Source organism: Anabrus simplex, chromosome 9, assembly GCF_040414725.1.
Source record: "Anabrus simplex isolate iqAnaSimp1 chromosome 9, ASM4041472v1, whole genome shotgun sequence".
Lineage (NCBI taxonomy): Eukaryota > Metazoa > Arthropoda > Insecta > Orthoptera > Tettigoniidae > Anabrus > Anabrus simplex.
Genome location: NC_090273.1, coordinates 81,407,020 through 81,424,493, shown reverse-complemented (window position 1 = coordinate 81,424,493; position 17,474 = coordinate 81,407,020). Strand labels below are relative to the sequence as shown.

Sequence of the window (17,474 nt, the reverse complement as noted above, 5' to 3'; positions counted from 1 at the left end):
ACAGGAAAGGGCTAGGAGTGGGAAGGAATCGGCCGTGGCCTTAATTAAGGTACAGACCCAGCATTTGCCTGGTGTGAAAATGGGAAACCACGGAAACCTATCTTGAGGGCTGCCAACAGTGGGATTGGAACCCACTGTCTCCCGGATGCAAGCTCAGAGCTGCGCGCCCCTAACGGCATGGCCAACTCGTTCGATAAGAATATTATTATTATTATTATTATTATTATTATTATTATTATTATTATTATTATTATTATTAAGTGGCTATGGTAATTACATCTTCTCCTCCGGAGAAAACGCCGAACAAACCCATGGCACTTGTAGGCCACTAAGGAAGGACATTACCCTTCCAGTACCACTGCTGTCTACTCAGATAGCCTTCAGATATTGAAGTGCACGTAGTCAGCGTGTTGACACCCTCACCCTTATTGTTCGCCTTGTGCGATCGGGTCCGCTTCATCTTGTATCAATAGCTCCTCAGTGGAAGTGCAACCAGGGCCCCGGTTAAGAGACAGGCACCTAAATTACGCCTCCATCCCTCTTAAATTCGTGTGAAATTTATTAAGTTCAGCCTGCGAACTGCTACTGATTCTTACTCGCTGTCTGATATACAGTGTGCAGTTTTTCAGCTTAGTGGTAGATTATGGAGATGATACGATGCTGTTGCATTCTAATGTTGAAAGCATTTCTTAGCAGGCAAGATAGGGGTCGCCATACTACGAATTAATTGGAACCCTCTATCTCCCGAATGCAAGCTCACTGTTAGGAGCCCTAACCGCACGCCCAACTCGCTCAGTACATATTATGGTAATGCAATCCGATACTCTCCCAGAAAGTCTGGGACGTATAGCAACCCTGTCTTTTTTAAATTTTGATTTTAGTTCATTGTAATTTTGGATACCTTTCATGACGCCTTTGTGACGCCACCCGACATACACTATGGTTGGAAACAGCCTTTCCTCAATTATGGCGAAAGTTAAAGGGTTGAGGGACACGGAAAGGTTTCACATTGTGAGTCTTGAACAGCTCTATCAAACTTTTTAAAAAAAATCGAAAATCCCTTCCGGCCTAAATGCAGTTCCGGAAAAACAGCCTAAAGTAGCTTTTTTTTTTTTACTCGTTTTCTTTTTTATTCAAATCTTAGCCAAATTAAATTATGAACATAATTATTTCTTTAATGTATTCCTTGGTTCAATACCCTCAGGCGTTTTTAGTTTTTTTGAAAAATGTCCACACCGAATTTAGTTATATCGGCTTAAATGAAACTCGGCATTGACTCGCATTAGCGCTCGTAGTGGTGCTTTAGTGAAACAATGCATCTACTCACATTAGTGCTTGTTGTGGTAAAAGAAAAAAAAAGGGGGGGGGGCAAACTGCTAATCTAATCACGGCCGACTTGATGCGTCACTGTAGCTACTGTAATACCGGAGAGCAGCGAGGGATCCAGTTGGCCGTGATCTAATCGACCGGATAACGGTGATTAAGAAAAGGATTTTAATTTTTAGAAATAAATAAAGAATGTATTCTCATACTTGATTTTTATTTTATTTTTACTAAAATTCGTAGCTCATATTCCTAGGATGTTTTCAACATTGAGTTGCTTGCCCGAAGGGACTTTTTGGGTCACCAGTCGCAGACTTCTTTGGAATTGCTCTGCGTCATCTTACCCTATACTAGCTTCCTTTTATCAGTATAAATATGACATCGTACATCTACTCTAAATTCTTTGCCATAACTCTGGCATTCTTGTGCCCTACATTTCCTTCGAAAATTAGATCAACAATGTGTTTAGAGATGCATTATATCCATCTGTTCTCTGAAGTTAAATTTGATCAATATGTTTCCTCTCTCTCTCTAGCTGGATTCAATATATATTTTGATTAAATATTAAATTTTCTTCGGTAACTCCACGTTTCAAAGCTTCTGTTCTGTTCTTTGTCTACACCAGTTAATGTCTATATTTCACTTCCATAAAGTGCCACGCCCCACCCAGACGTCTTTCTAATATGCATATCTTAGGTTTCTGGTTAGCGAAAACTTCGTTTATTATCGCCATTTTCAGTAAAGGTAACGAGGAAAATTTGTGTAGTCAACTTAAAATTATTACCGAAGGGAATCAATCAGTCTGGAGAGATATGAGTGCAAGTTTCCGGAGATTTGCCAGCTTTCTTGTTCCTACGACCGGATATCGATAGCTGTGCGTTGCGCAGAGTAGCGGGTCGGCCACACCCTTGGGATCTCATGCAGGGTTGCTATGGTGACTGGGCTGCGACTGCTCCAGCAGGAGCTCCTGACACAGCGTTATGACCTTTGAGACAAAGCTGTGCATTTTATTTACTTCAGCTTGAGATTGTGCAATATCTTCACAGCTCCTGTTTAACTAGTTAGAGATTTCAGTATACACTTTCTTTCTGTACTTCGTTGGAGAGATTCTCGAAAATTGTGCACGCCCCCTCTCCACTTGAGAAAAAGGAGGAAACTGTAAGGTTTAATAGCCTATGCAACAAAGAAACAAATAAATAAACAGCACGGGCGAGAACAGGTGTGGAACTGTGCCATTGGATTTTCGTGACGTCGCCCGGTGATTTCGGGTGTAATGATAATGAAGGATACCTTAGATAGTAAATTCTATACAATTTGTAGCCGATGGCAAGTGCAGTAAGAGATGAGTGGTGACATAGTGGACATTTGCCAGGTCAATAAATAAGTAAATAAAAACATAATAACTGATTTTATCTTTAAGGTAATGTTGCTAAAGTTACTTACTGAGGGCTAACTTACCTGGCTGGTAGTCTAGCGTCACGGATGGCAAATTACTCTATATAGCCTAAGCGTATGTTTCAATAAATTTGGTAATTTTCACAATTTCGTTCACCATGTAACCTCTGTCGTAATTGCCCTAAGTCTGTCACAATGATACCGATATGTCAGACGAAAAGATTCTCTACATCGTTGGTCGGAATGTATAGTTACATAAATACACAAAATAAGGTCGTGGTGATGCTCCTTGCATCTAATACTTTATCGGACTTACTTTATCAAAATATAATTCACTTTCGATGTAGATATAATCCGTGTGTGTGTGACCGTCCAACTCTTGTGCCGTTTATACCTGGAAAAGATACCATTAACTAAAAATCAGAATTAGCTGTTTCGTTCTTGAAATAACACAATCAGATTCTATCAAATCACACATAATATTTTGTAAATATGTCTTAGGGCTGGGAATCATCCGGAAATTTGTGTAACGAAATAGTGTTATGTAAGGTGTGATGTAAGGTATGGATGGATGGTCAGATAATGTTATCTAGCAACCGTGCAGGCGGTGATGTAAGGTATGGATGGATGGTCAGATAATGTTACCTAGCAACCGTGCAGGCGGTGATGAAAGATATGGATGGATGGTCAGATAATGTTATCTAGCAACCGTGCAGGCAGTGATGTAAGGTATGGATGGACGGTCAGATAATGTTACCTAGCAACCGTGCAGGCGGTGATGTAAGGTATGGATGGATGGTCAGATAATGTTACCTAGCAACCGTGCAGGCGGTGGTGAAAGATATGGATGGATGGTCAGATAATGTTATCTAGCAACCGTGCAGGCTGTGATGTAAGGTATCGATGGATGGCGAGATAATGCTGGCGGTCATCTGAAATAAGCAGCCGTTGATGGATGGTCTTGACACCATTTTTAAATTATGAATTGATGAATATTATTGAAAAGCGTAAAATTAGTTAGTGAGGAGAGATGAAAAATAAGAGGAGTACTTCATTTAAAAAGTTCGAACATTTGAATAGACATTAGGAAGGTGTACAGAGAACTTGAACGTAAATATCGTGGCAGACAGACGGATAAAATATGAACTGAATGTGCTTGCCACTTCTGTGCATCTAATCCAAGATTTTTAAAAAAGTTCGAGGTAATAATGTGAGTGTAGAGACAAAATTAGAATTTTGTTTATATAGATGATAGGTACTTAAACACAAGAGTGTAGATTTGTGAGACTCTTGATGTCGTGATTAAAAGCACGGGACCTTCAGTTTTACGTCCACAGCGACGTTACTTTCAATTTCAAGTAATCTCCCATGCATTGGCGGATCAGTGACAAACACTGGTTTATCACGCCCTCGATTTCTGAGAGAGATTGCTAGAGATACAATATTTCTATTTTCATGGTCATGAGGCCTAGTAGGGCAGTACAGCCGCATATCTTCGCTGCCATCCATGTAGCACCACCCAAGGAGAATCTGTATTCACGCTGATGATCCCACATGGCTCGACCTGGGGCAGAATCAACCATATAAGACGAACAACGGAGAGAATTGCCGTATTGTGTTTCCACAAAGTTACTCAGATTATGATGAAACACACAATGCAAGAACGCCCACGTGGTATTTATTCTGGAAACATGGTGAAGCTGAATGCATTCACGTCAGAAGCAGTAATATTTTGTGAACGTTAACGTCAATATTGACAATAATATAGCCATATCCATAGAATGGACAGACTCGCCAAAATATGATTTAAAGAAATCAGCACAAGGAAGGTCAAAATAAACTGGCTAGAAGAAATGAATTGAATATTACGGAAGACATCATAGCAAATTGCGTAGCCTTCAGTACAATAGTAGCCAAGCACAAATTTGTGGAGAAAACCTAAAAACAAAAGTGGTAGGAAGTGGTCCATAGAACGCAAGATGCATAACAGTGCATTCATTAAGAGATTTTGGGACGATAAGAAGGCGAAAATCATCAGGCCAGCGAACAAGTTCAAACGCGCTCTTTGAATGGGCATAAGAAAGAAGAAGAATATCATATCTGAAAAATTCAACAATTTGCTTTACGTCTCACCGACACAGGTAGTTTTATGGCGACGATGGGATAGGAAAGGACTAGGAGTGGGAAGGAAGTGGCCGTGGCCTTAATTAAAGTACATCCCCAGCATTGGCCTGGTGTGAAAATGGGAAACCACGGAAAACCATCTTCAGGGTTGCCGACAGTGGGGTTCAAACCCACTATCTCCCGGATGCAAGCTCACAGCTGCGCGACCTTAACCGCACGGCCAACTTCTCGTTCTGTTGAAAGATACAAGTATCAGGCCTTTAGTTCGGATACCACGTAAAAGTGGAGATCCCGTAGCTACGCTCATGTTATTAATAGACGATGCATAAGTGAAACTATTTACGTGCTTGCGTCTATCACATGACAAAAGTGTGTTCACTTTCGAAAAGGAATCCTTGGCCTTGCTACTTTCTTTGTAGGCTTTCACAGAGTGCATGCTAACAAGGAAAATTATCTACCGCAGTCTAGGAATTCTTTTTTAGTTCTTATCTCCGTACAAGGCCGTCGCGTCGTTTCCCACGAGGAGCCATTGGCAAGTTGCCGTTTCTCTCCGTAACGCTTTTGTTCGCATAGTTCATTGCCAAACTCTTTGTCAACACAAATCCACTTATAACAAGAATTCATTGTCTTTAAAAAAATATCTATCGTCGGCGAACTTGCAATACCACATATCTGACATTTAATAGATATTACAGAACTGCTTAAATACATCAACTTGGGCAGTCTTTAAAGATTACAATTTACAATTTTATTTTATACAGTTTTCTCTCTCGTTTAACAAATTAAGTCCGCCTCCGCGGTGTAGTGGTGAGTGTGATTAGCTGCCACCCCCGGAGGCCCGGGTTCGGTTCCCGGTTCTGCCACGAAATATGAGAAGTGTTACGAGGGCTAGAATGGATAGCCGGTGGCCGAGGACACGACACTTGGAATACTACTCCCTGCACAGTATGTTTATCGTATTTCAAAGAAGTTTGAAAGAGTCAGCTTCTACGACGGCCAATTTTTATGCGGTCGAGTGTACTTCTTACTTTCGTTTAATCTCGTTTGAAATATTAGCAGTCTCTTTGTTCTTTTTTACTACCTTCATTGAATCATTTCACTGGGATGAATACTTCTTTCCCATCTTTACACACAGTTGAGCAAAACACGACCTTGTTATTTTTATTGCTGTATCCTTGCATCTAAAGAAAAAAAAGTGATATTGGAATTACAAACGGAGTTTGTCTGGAAATTTCTAGTTCTCAGAGGAGAGTCGTATATTATTGCTTTTGCATCGGAAGAAAACTGATTGACGTTCATGCAGACTTTCCACTGCGGGACAACCAGAAGTCATTGTATGATAATCATTGCAGATTGTTCATTCAGTACAACAGCTACAATCTCGTATCGACTGTACAGTTGTACTGTTACCCTCTATAACATTTTATGAGGTTCTCTCTAGACTCACTGTGCTCGCTTTATGGTTGGACAAATTGTTGTCAGGACAGAGCAAATATTTGGTTGGCTCTATTTACTAAGTATTCTTATTGCGGGGCCGAGAAGATAAACACTCGCATACATACAGTTAATTATACTGATGACGTAATAGTGATAAAGAGCTAGGTGACTCACATCGCTGCTTCGTGCGTGGGCGAGAAAGACGCCGTACCGTATGCTGCAATATTTTTCACACTGTCCGCGAGAAGGGAAAGTCGAGTGAACATTCACCGAGAAGTAATGGAACTTAGAAGATTGATGAAACATCGGATTTTTGTTGTTTGTTTTCTCACTCCACAAAATACAGTCACTCCCATAAATATTCGGCCACTGATAAAATCCGCGAAAAAGTGATGACAATAACGCAACCATGAGCAGGAAGTGAAACCAAATGTGTCTAAGTAATGGAACTACATGTGGTTGCTTATGCCGAAGAGGAATCAGGGAACATTGATTTACATTATGCTGTAAAAGAAAGGATATTGCTCACATGGGTGAAATGACACGCCTCAAAAATATTCGGTCACCCGGAAAGGCCAGGATTGCCGTTGTGTTCATTGACAGAGACAGGGCAGATAGCGTTGCAAAACTTTCAGTTCAGAAATGCGGTGCCGCAAGACCCATCGTGCCGAAGTCATTCGCTGCAGTGTTGCGGACAGGTATCAAATAGGGTGCAAAAGACAACACAATACCACGTTTGAAGAACGTCAGCTCGTGATATTCCATCATGCTCGAGGTAAATCGCATAGAAAGATATCGCAGATGCTTAACATAGCAGAATAATAGTTGGATATAATCAGACGATTCAAAAATGAAGACAGCATCAATTCGGTTCCTCACACAGGCAGACCAAGTAGGCTGACAGAACGACAGGAGCGGTTTGTGCTTCGGAATGGGAAACGAAATCCAAAAATTAGTGCTCAGAAAGTGGTAGCAGCTGTCTTAGAGGGGTGTAGAAAGAAAGTGAGTACTGCAACCGTGCGAAGAGCACTGCGAAGGAATGAGTTACTTGGGAGAAGAGCTAGGAGGAAACCATTCATTAGCGCGGTATATGAAAAGAAGCGGTTAGAGTTCGCAAAACGTACGTAACCAAACCCAGTGCTTGGTGGGAGGATGTGTTATTTGTTGATGAGTCAAAGTACAACGTGTTTGGGTCCGATGGAAAGCAATTGGTGTGGCGGAAACGTCACGAGGTACTGAAAACAGGCCATTTACAAGCAACGGTAAAACATCGTGAAGGAAGTGCAATGGTGTGGGGATGTGTTGCATCGAACAGGGTTGGTGCACTGAGTTTCACTGAACATATTTTGACAAAAGAAGGCTATTTGGCTGTCCTCAAAAACAATTTGCGACAATTTGCGGAACAACTTGGTACACAGCGTACTTTCAAATTCTACCAAGATAACGACCCCAAGCACAAGTCGTAACTTGTCAGGGAGTGGCTGTTGTACAACTGCCCGAAGGTTTCGGAGACTCCACCACTATCACCCGACCTGAACCCCATCGAGAATGTGTGCAGTCAAATGAAGGCAGCTCTGCAATTCCGGCCGACAAGTTCCCTCACAGACTTGAAGAGGAGACTGCTACAAGAATGGGCGGCATTAAGCCCTGATTATCTCAAGAAAGTTATCGCCAGAATGCCGAATCGACTGGAAGAGGTCATAAAACATGAAGGTGGACCTACAAAGTACTGAATGTGTAACAGGGTTGTGAATTATGCGAGTTTATGTTGCTTTTTTGTTCAGTGGCCGAATATTTTTGAGGCGGCATTGGAATTATTGCTTATATTTAAATGTACGACAGATGGCGTACTAATGACTGCCAGAAGAGTTTGACTTACATCACAATGTGTCTATAACGTTGTATTATATTTTCCTACATGTTTCGTTGTATAATACATTATCATTACAGTGTAAGAATAATTATCCAATAAAAGTGTATCAAAAATCAGAGTGACCGAATATTTATGGGAGTAACTGTACGTTCTTTCAATTCTCCATTCATTTTTTCTTGAATTTGGTGGTGGTGATGGTGGTTGTTCAACGTCGGTCCCGCGGTGTAGGGGCAGCGGAGGTTCTGGGTTCGATTCCCGGCCAGATCATTGATTTTTACCTCGATAGGATGACAGTTTTGAGGTCCACGTAAGACTAATGTAGGAGATATATGGCGGTAAGATAGCGATCCCGGTCTAGAAAGCCAAGAATGGAAGACAGGATTCATCTCGTTGGCCACGCGTCACCTCGTAATATGCAGGCCTTCGGGTTGAGCAGCGGTCGATTGGTAGGCCAAGGCTCAAGAAGGCTGTGGCGTTGGAGGTTGTTGAAGGGATCAGCTCCACAGTGTAAGAGTAACGAGACTGCCTCTGACTCGAACGTCCTGGTTTCGAGTCCACTTGTATTTTAATTCTGGGCTGATGATTGGGAAGGTGTTCGGTCAATCTCCCAAAAACAACTGAGGAGCTGTCTGATATCGGAGGCAGCGGACCCGGTCGTGAAAATCTACCGCCAAGTAGAGTGGCGCTGACCTGGGCCCGAGTCTGCGGGTCCAGTCCCGCCTCAGACCGTTGGTAATTAAAGGTGCTTAAGGGCCGGTATTATAATGAGGGTTTAATCTGAAGATTGAGTTAAACTGTAACTTGAGTTTAAACCGATATTGAGTCGTATAATGGCCAGCCAAGTTAAACTGAGGTGAAGAAGGAAATATATGATCTTGGTAGCAGTGACTTACGAGAAAAGATGATTATCGATAATGTTTTATTTACTTCTTGCAGGTAAAATGGCGGATAAAAGCAATAAACATTGTCCTAATTTTACTTGTAAGGAAATAGAATTGCTTGTGCAATTAGTACAGAAATATTTATATAGTCCGTGAAACAGTGGCCTTATGAATTCCTCCGAAATCTCCCATTGTAATGAACATACTACGGGAGGCATAAATCTGCAATGCTATTAGTAGCTGACTGAGGGGTTCTACAGCATGATTTCTGAAACAGAAGGAAGTTGCTTTATTTTCTAAAATTTACACTTTTGACATTCAAGCAGTTCAAAGAGTAATTTGTACATTCTTACCTCTTCGTTGGATGTTTTATTCTAGCAGCAATTTGCTGAAATAGGGTTATGACAGTCTGTTTTGTGAGCCTAAAGCTAATTTAAAAACTATTTTTCATTCCGTATATGAAAGTGACGTCCCCTTGCTGGGAAAACTCGTAGTGCCCGTGGTCGTTCAATTATTTGAACCACTTCTTCGTCATCGCTTATTATTTCTTCAAACACCTCAAAAATATCTTCGAGATCCATTCGTTCTGCCATATTATAAGGTTATGTATTCTTAAACTTCAGTTTAAACGGTAGATGAGTGGCAGTAAAATTAATCTCTAGTTAAACTTAAGATTAAGTTTTATAATACACGACTAACAGATAAACCGAAGTTTAAACTGAACCAACAGTTTAAACCTGTATTATAATACCGGCCCTAAGTCGTGTAGAAGAACTCCTGCAGGACATACTACTACTACTGTCCTCCTCTGTGGTGTGGTTAGTGTGATTAGCTGACATCCCCGGAGTCCCAGGTTCGATTCTCGGCTTTGCCACGAAATTTCAAAAGTGGTACGAGGGCTGGAACGGAGTCCACTCAGCCTCGGGAGGTCAACTGAGTAGAGGAGGGTTCAATTCCCACCTCAGCCATCCTCGAAGTGGTTTTCCGTGGTCTCCCACTTCTCCATGTAAATGCCGGGATGGTACCTAACTTAAGGTCACGGTCGCTTCCTTCCTTCATCCTTGTCTATCCTTTCCGATCTTCAAAATCCCCCACAAGGCCCCTGTTCAACATAGCAGGTGAGGCAGCCTGGGCGAGGTACTGGTCCTCCTCCCCCGTTGTATCATCCGATCCAAAAATCTCACGCTCCAGGACACTGCCTCTGAGGGGAAAGAGGTAGGTTACCTCGCTGAGTCCGAGGGAAAAACCAACCCTGGACGGTAAACGGATTAAGAAAGAAATAATGATAATAATAAACTAATAATATACTCTTAGCTTCCCATGTGGAGTCAACAAACAGTGCTGTTCTTTCTTTTTTTCTTTCTTTCTTTACCCTCCATGGTTGTTATCGTTTGGTATGACGCCATTGAGGCTACCTTCAAGTGAATTTTTACGACCATTTTACGCCACCAGTTAGCAGAGAAACAGGATCTCTGCTGGATGATCTTTGGCACAGTTTTAATTAATTACTAGAGAACTTTTGCATATCGACACCGTATGGCATGGAATGCAGAATTAATTTTTGACCGACCTTCAGCAGTCCGATAACCTCTGCCGTGTTTGAAGCAATGATCTTGGGAACTCAAGGCCGACACTCTAGCACTGATCCTGGTGAAATTTTCCCAATTTTTTCACCTACGGAGACCTGCTAAAAAGTGTTTAACTCTAGATTGATATATCCCCATGAATAGTTACGCTCCCGTCAAGGAAAGAATGCCCTTAGAAAAAACTTTTAATTATTAAATTCATCCCTCATAAATATTAACTTAACGATGGAACTCGCTTTATTTATGAATCCTTCCTTCTTGTTCTTTAACAACCTATTATGGCACTGATACGATCATCTAAAGAGTGGGGTGGTTTTAGTGTAATAATAAAAAGAAATTGGGAACATGTTTCTTCTTCCCGCTGCATTACTTCACGCACACTGAAAATTTAATTTCCTGGCTGTGGGGGAGATCAAAATAATAGTGGAGAGGGGGAGAAAATATCGTGTGAAGTCACCTGCCATTGCTGTAAGCTGTTCTTAGCTCCTCGGCATCCTCGAGAAGGTGGTCGAATTAAATTCATCATATCACGATGAGACCCTTTGGATCATGTGCAGCTCCAAGACATCTCCACTGTGTCCTGTCCTTCGCTCTCTCATGACAGTCGTTCCCTATGTCGATCTGTGTCTGGTCTTCATGAAGTCCGTCACTCCACCTTTTCCTCGGTCTGTGCACTGGTTTCTTCCCGCAGGACACAAAATCCATCAACTTCACAGGTCATCTATGTGCATTGCACGGAAGGGGATATCCGCGAAGTTAGTGTCTTGGCGGATGGCAGTGCGGATATTTTTGCCGATAATTTCAATGAAGTTTATTAATTTTTTCTCGGGTATACTCTTATTTTTGTTTGTGGTTAGGCGACCCTTGACAGTGGTATGGGAGAACAGTGATATATAAAGAGCTTTAAGACCATAAAGCCGTAAATCTGACCTAAGCCTAACTGGCTCCTGCCCGCAATTAATGGACGGAACAAAGGTCAATATGTGGGCAATTGTCGCAAGAAAAATCCCTCGTGTAGGGGTTCTGGTGTCAGATACCAGGCCTATTGTATTATGTTAACAGATCTATCCGTTTAATACCTTCAATATTTAAACTATCCGCGGATCACCCTTTGCGGATGCGGATACTATTTTGTATATCCGCGCAGGGCTCTAGCTATCTGTACCCACCCGTTCGTGTGGCATGCTCTACCCAGACGACAGTTGTACTTCTCATGCTTCTTGTAATGTTTGTATGTTTATACATCCAACTCATGAATGTAGCCTGTCCACCACTCCGATGTTTCTTACTCTGAAGATCTTCCGTAAAACCTTCCTTTCAAAAAAAAAAAGTGTCGGGCTGAGTATCTCAGACCCTCTGAGCTCAGGTTGGCGGGTAATAAAATCCGTAATTTTCACGTTTCTCGTAGTAAGATGCAAGCTAGATAAAACCAAGGATGATGGAAGAACGTCCGCTTAGAAGTCTTCCATCCGGGAGATAGTGGGTTCGAATCCCACTGTTGGCAGCCCTGAAGATGGTTTTCCGTGGTTTCCCATTTTCACGCCAGGAAAATGCTGGGGCTGTACCTTAATTAAGGCCATGGCCGCTTCCTTCCAACTCCTAGGCCTTTCCTATCCCATCGTCGCCACAAGACCTATCTGTGTCGGTGCAACGTAAAGGAAAAAAAAGTCTTCAAGCGCTGTTTCGCCAACTGTAATGCCAGTGGGTGCCAGTTCGATGACGAAAACGTGCGACACAGTTCGCATCCGCGTCCTCACCAGGTTGTGGGATGAGCTGAAGAAGAAGTTATGTCCAGAAGCCTGCCCGAACACTACTCCTGCTAAGTTTTTATTTACTACAACTTTAGTCTTAGGTACACTTATTGCCACTACGTCAACTTCGTGGTTAAGGGTATGAATGGGTTTAGAAATCAACCTTCTCTCCTTTATCCCTTTAATAACTGATACAAAAAAAATCATATCAACAGAAGCCTCCCTAAAATACTTCTTAGTGCAAGCTTTAGCTTCCGCCGCACTACTTTTCTCTATTATTTTAATGTTCACATTCTCTTATAATCCTTTTTTTTGTAAATAACCCTGATATGATGAGCCGCAGAGAACATTATAACATATGCGATGGGCCCAAAGGTAGGTCAGACCCAATTCGCAATGTGATTACTTCTATAGCAATTGTAACCGGTGTTTCGCATTTTATTCTGGAAGTCGGGGCGTGTCGGCGTGTGCTCGGTAAATATACGCTCGGACAACTCTGTAATTATGCTTTTCTTCTTCTTCTTCTTCTTCTTCTTAATCTGCTTACCCTCCAGGGTTGGTTTTTTCCTCGGACTCAGCGAGGGATCCCACCTCTACCGCCTCAAGGGCAGTGTCCTGGAGCGTGAGACATTTGGTCGGGGGATTCAGCTGGGGAGGATGACCAGTACCTCGCCCAGGCGGCCGCACCTGCTATGCCCAATAGGGGCTTTGTTGGGGGATGGGAAGATTGGAAGGGATAGACAAGGAAGAGGGAAGGAAGCGGTCGTGGCCTAAAGTTAGGTACCATCCCGGCATTTGCCTGGTGGAGGAGGAGAAGAGGGAAACCACGGAAAACCACTTCCAGGATGGCTGAGGTGGGAATCGAACCCACCTCTACTCAGTTGACCTCCCGAGGCTGAGTGGACCCCGTTCCAGCCCTCGTACCACTTTTCAAATTTCGTGGCAGAGCCGGGAAACGAACCCCGGCCTCCAGGGGTGGCAGCTAATCACACTAACCACTACACCACAGAGGCGGACAATTATGCTTTACTACTAATACTACTACTACTACTAAATGTTTTTATTCCTCCCCTGAAGGGGGAGGCGGGCCTCCTAGACGGTGACGCCGTCTCTCAGGCCAGGAGATTTGTATCGGAGAAGGAGATGTGCGGAGAAGGTGAGAGGGTTGACGGCTATGGCCTCTACTAGGAGCTGTCCCAGCATTCGCCCTAGTGCAGGAGAATGGAAAACCAAGGACAGCATTCTCAAGACAGCCCACGGCAGGGACCAGCCCCTTTCCATCTCCCGAATACAGAGACGTAGAGCCGTGGCCATCCCTCCTCTGCTCGGTTGGAGTGCTGAGCTGTCGGACCACGTGTGGACCGAGACCCACTCTGCATCCGCCCTAATTATGCTTTTCCAGACCCACGTTTTCATACCGTTATTTTCTTCTCTTTATGCCTGAAGTGGTGTCGCTGATACATCCTTTTTTTATCGTTTTCACAAGAGCAAGGCCTGAGATGTTCTGAAAATTGAGACGTTTATGGCTATGTTTAATCCAATTCAGTCATTGCCCTCTTGTCCTCTAACAGCGAAACTGGAACACGAAGAGGTAAAAATTTTATAAGCCCGGCACGAGCGACCTCGTTTCGTCCTCAGTCTAGCATTATGCACGAGTGACCCTTACACATAAATATATAACAGAGCATAAAGGGAATATCTTGTCAGCGATCTATCTAAGTAAAGAAAGATACTGATGATGCTTGTTGTTTAAAGAAGCCTAACCTCTAGGTCGGCCCCTAATGGTACGAAATGTAATGACAATTTAAAAGTCCAAAATCATCCACTGACGAGAATTCAAAACATGATGGCGGAGAATGAATGGATGGATATGAATTTTAACAATCAGTGGATCCGACCCGCCTCACATTCCCAGAAACTAGCGTTAAACAATATTATTTCTGACCAAGGGATTGCTTCTAAAGCACAGTCCTGAATCGATGATGCTTGTAGTCTAAAAGGGGTCTAAATTCCAGGTCATCGGCCCCTCATAATGGTACATATCGCTAGGAAAGTAGAACCATGGTATTTGTCATGTTGCGATACTAATCAGTTGTAGCGTAGACTCGCGGCATTCCACACATTATGGTACTACTCACAGGTAATGAAATGCGCACATGTAACACAGACCTATGGTGTTTCTCACATTGCGGCGCCATTTACAGGCAACGCAAACCTATGGTGTTCCTCACGTAGTGGGTACTAATCATAGGCAAGGCAGACCCATGGTGTCGCTCATAGAGTGGTACTAATCACAGGTACTGTAAAACTCACCCTGATTCACACACTGTCGTTACTAATCACAAACCTATTGTTTACCTAACATAGTGGTACTACGCCCAAGTAAAAGCGACCCATGGTATTCCCGCGTGGTGGTAATAGTCTCATGGTACTAATTCGATCATCCCTTGGTCGCCCTTTTTACTTGCCTCTTACGATAGGAAGGGATACCGTGGGTGTATTCTTCACCTGCGTCCCCCGCCCACAGGGGAATGTATGTTTGGTCCGCGAGAGCTATTTTATTTCGCCCAAGTCCGCCGGCAAGCCGGTTAGGACCCCGCTATCCGCCACCTGGGACGCGCCACGTGGGAGTAACACCTCTCCCCCTACGACGCCAGCGTAGTAGGTTCGTGGAAAGATATTAATAGAAACTGGATGTGTATTATAACATTAATTTAATTATACAGAGGAGTGCAAAGGAAATCAAAGATAAGCTTGTAAAATGAAACGTAAGCTACCAAAGGATCTGGAGAACTGCTGAACGATATGGACACAATCTTAGAGCAGTAGTACAAAAGTCTTGTGGTGCAGGTAATAGCCTACCAGATTAGTGGTAGGCTATTACCTGCATCACGAGGCTTCTCTCGATTGTTTTCCATTATTTTTGTTTTTAATTTATTAAGTCTTAAAAGAACTAGACTAATATTGTTACTTCGATAACAAAATATCCAATCATGTTTAATGCAGCCTCCGTGGCTCAGGCGGCAGCGCGCCTGCCTCTCACCGCTGGATACCGTGGTTCAAATTCCGGCCACTCCATGTGAGATTTGTGCTGGACAAAGCGGAGGCAGGGAATGTTTTTCTCCGGGTATTCCGGTTTTCCCTGTCATAGTTCATTCCAACAACACTCTTCATTATCATTTCATCTGTCAGTCATTAATCGTTTTCCCAGAGGAGTGCGACATGCTTCGGCAGCCGGCACATTTCCTGTCCTTGCCGCTAGATGGGGGTTTCATTCATTCTATTCCTGACCTGGTCGAATGACTGGAAACAGACTGTGGATTTTCATTTTCATGTTTAAGAGTAAGGATAGAAATGGGGACAGGCGCAAACCAGGAAAGGTTTTCTTAAGAAAACAAATTTGCCCTCTTCAAACGTAGATACTTGTAACAGGTCAGTAAGCGACAAGGCCTCAAAATGGAAAATGTAACTTACCAGTGCCCCACAGGGCAGTATTCTCAGCCCCTTGCTTTTCTTCATTTATATTAAGGACTTCCAGTTTGTGACAGGAAACATGCACCACCTCTATGTTAATGATCTTCAAATATATCGACAATGCAAGACCTTAGATTTAGGTGAAACAATACCAGATATAACAAGAGCCTCCGATGACAGTCCCACAACGGAACTCTCTCGTACTAAATGCCTAAGGGTCGTATTCATGAACGAGACTTTGACTTCGACTTACGTAAGTTTACTTAGTTGAGTTTCGTGGAAGTCTGTTTCATAGACGCAACTTTTACAAAGTAGACTCTGGCGTAAGTAGACTTTAGTAAGTTACGATGTGAAGAATTAGATATGAAGTTGGCAATGAAAACAATGGAAGAGCACTGTAGCATCTCCCATCACTCAATGTTTTTTCTTAATAAAGAGGCAGAAGAAGAAGAAATTCAGCTGTTTCCTGCGTTATAGATCGCGTTATAGACTCTAAACTCAATCCAATCCAGTTAATACAGTTAATTTTTATTTCTCGACGATGGATGGAAAGAAAAAAAATTGCCAGCCTTCAACAACTATGAAAGGGAGGTGTTACTAGAACTAGTGAAAGAGAAGAAAGGTAGCCTATAGTTGAAGTCGAAATCAATAAACTTCATCTCGTGGTTGACTATGCCCTGACATTTGAAACTAAAAATCCCTTTCCTATTACGGAATACCTCAGCATGGTTGCCACCTGGACTTATTATTGGTATATGGGTGCAATCTATAGCTCCAACCACTCCAGGGAAACGGGATCTTTCATACACACGTCACGCATTATTTCGACATTCAGCTTCATTTGGGAACGAAACAAACTGTGGTCTCTTTCGGGCAGTCAGGATCGATATTCTTCTGATTATTCTACATACTGAGGGCTGGCTTACTCCTCGTAAAGCAGCGGAATCAATTTGGAATTTACCTGAAAACCATGGAAGTGTGAAAGGCTATTGTATTTACCATAAGAATGCATTAATCTGTACTGATCATCCCTTAACCTAACTAGATAACACGATGAGTAGAAAGTGACAAAACTGTGCGCTATAGTAACAATAATTTTACTCTTACTTGTAGCATAATATCTTAACGACTGGGCGATTTGTCCGTGCAGTTAGGGGCGCGCGGCTGTGAGCTTGCATCCGGGACATAGTAGGTTCGAATCCCACTGTCGGCAGCCCTGAAGATTGTTTCCGTATCGATGTGACGTAAAGCAAAAAAAAAAAAAAAAAAAAAAAAAAAAAAAAAAAAAAAAAAAAATCTTAACGAAATTAGCAACTGTATCATTGGAGGTATGAGTGATCCTCGATTATTATGTTTCTGTAATTCGACTTCAAACATCGTTAGTACATCTAATACTGTACGTTTATCGAATCTATATCGTTTTCTGAACTCATTTTCTGTATAAAATTGAACTGGGTTCCGTGCATCTCTTATAATACGCCGAGGATTAGGCACAACGTACTGAATAATTTCGTGGATCTCTTCAATTTCGTCTACAAAATTAACTGCATCGGCAATATATCTGCCATTTTATTATTTTTCTGATCTCAGAGTCTACTTAAGTACGGAACATCGGTGACTTGGAAGTAAA

At 42.5% G+C, this 17,474-nt stretch overlaps 1 protein-coding gene across 1 annotated transcript in view; it reads left to right on the top strand.

The window, feature by feature from the left end:
- Dscam1 (Down syndrome cell adhesion molecule 1) overlaps positions 1-17,474 on the top strand; it is a 915,831-nt gene that overhangs the window by 27,949 nt on the left and 870,408 nt on the right. The window lies entirely within an intron of this gene.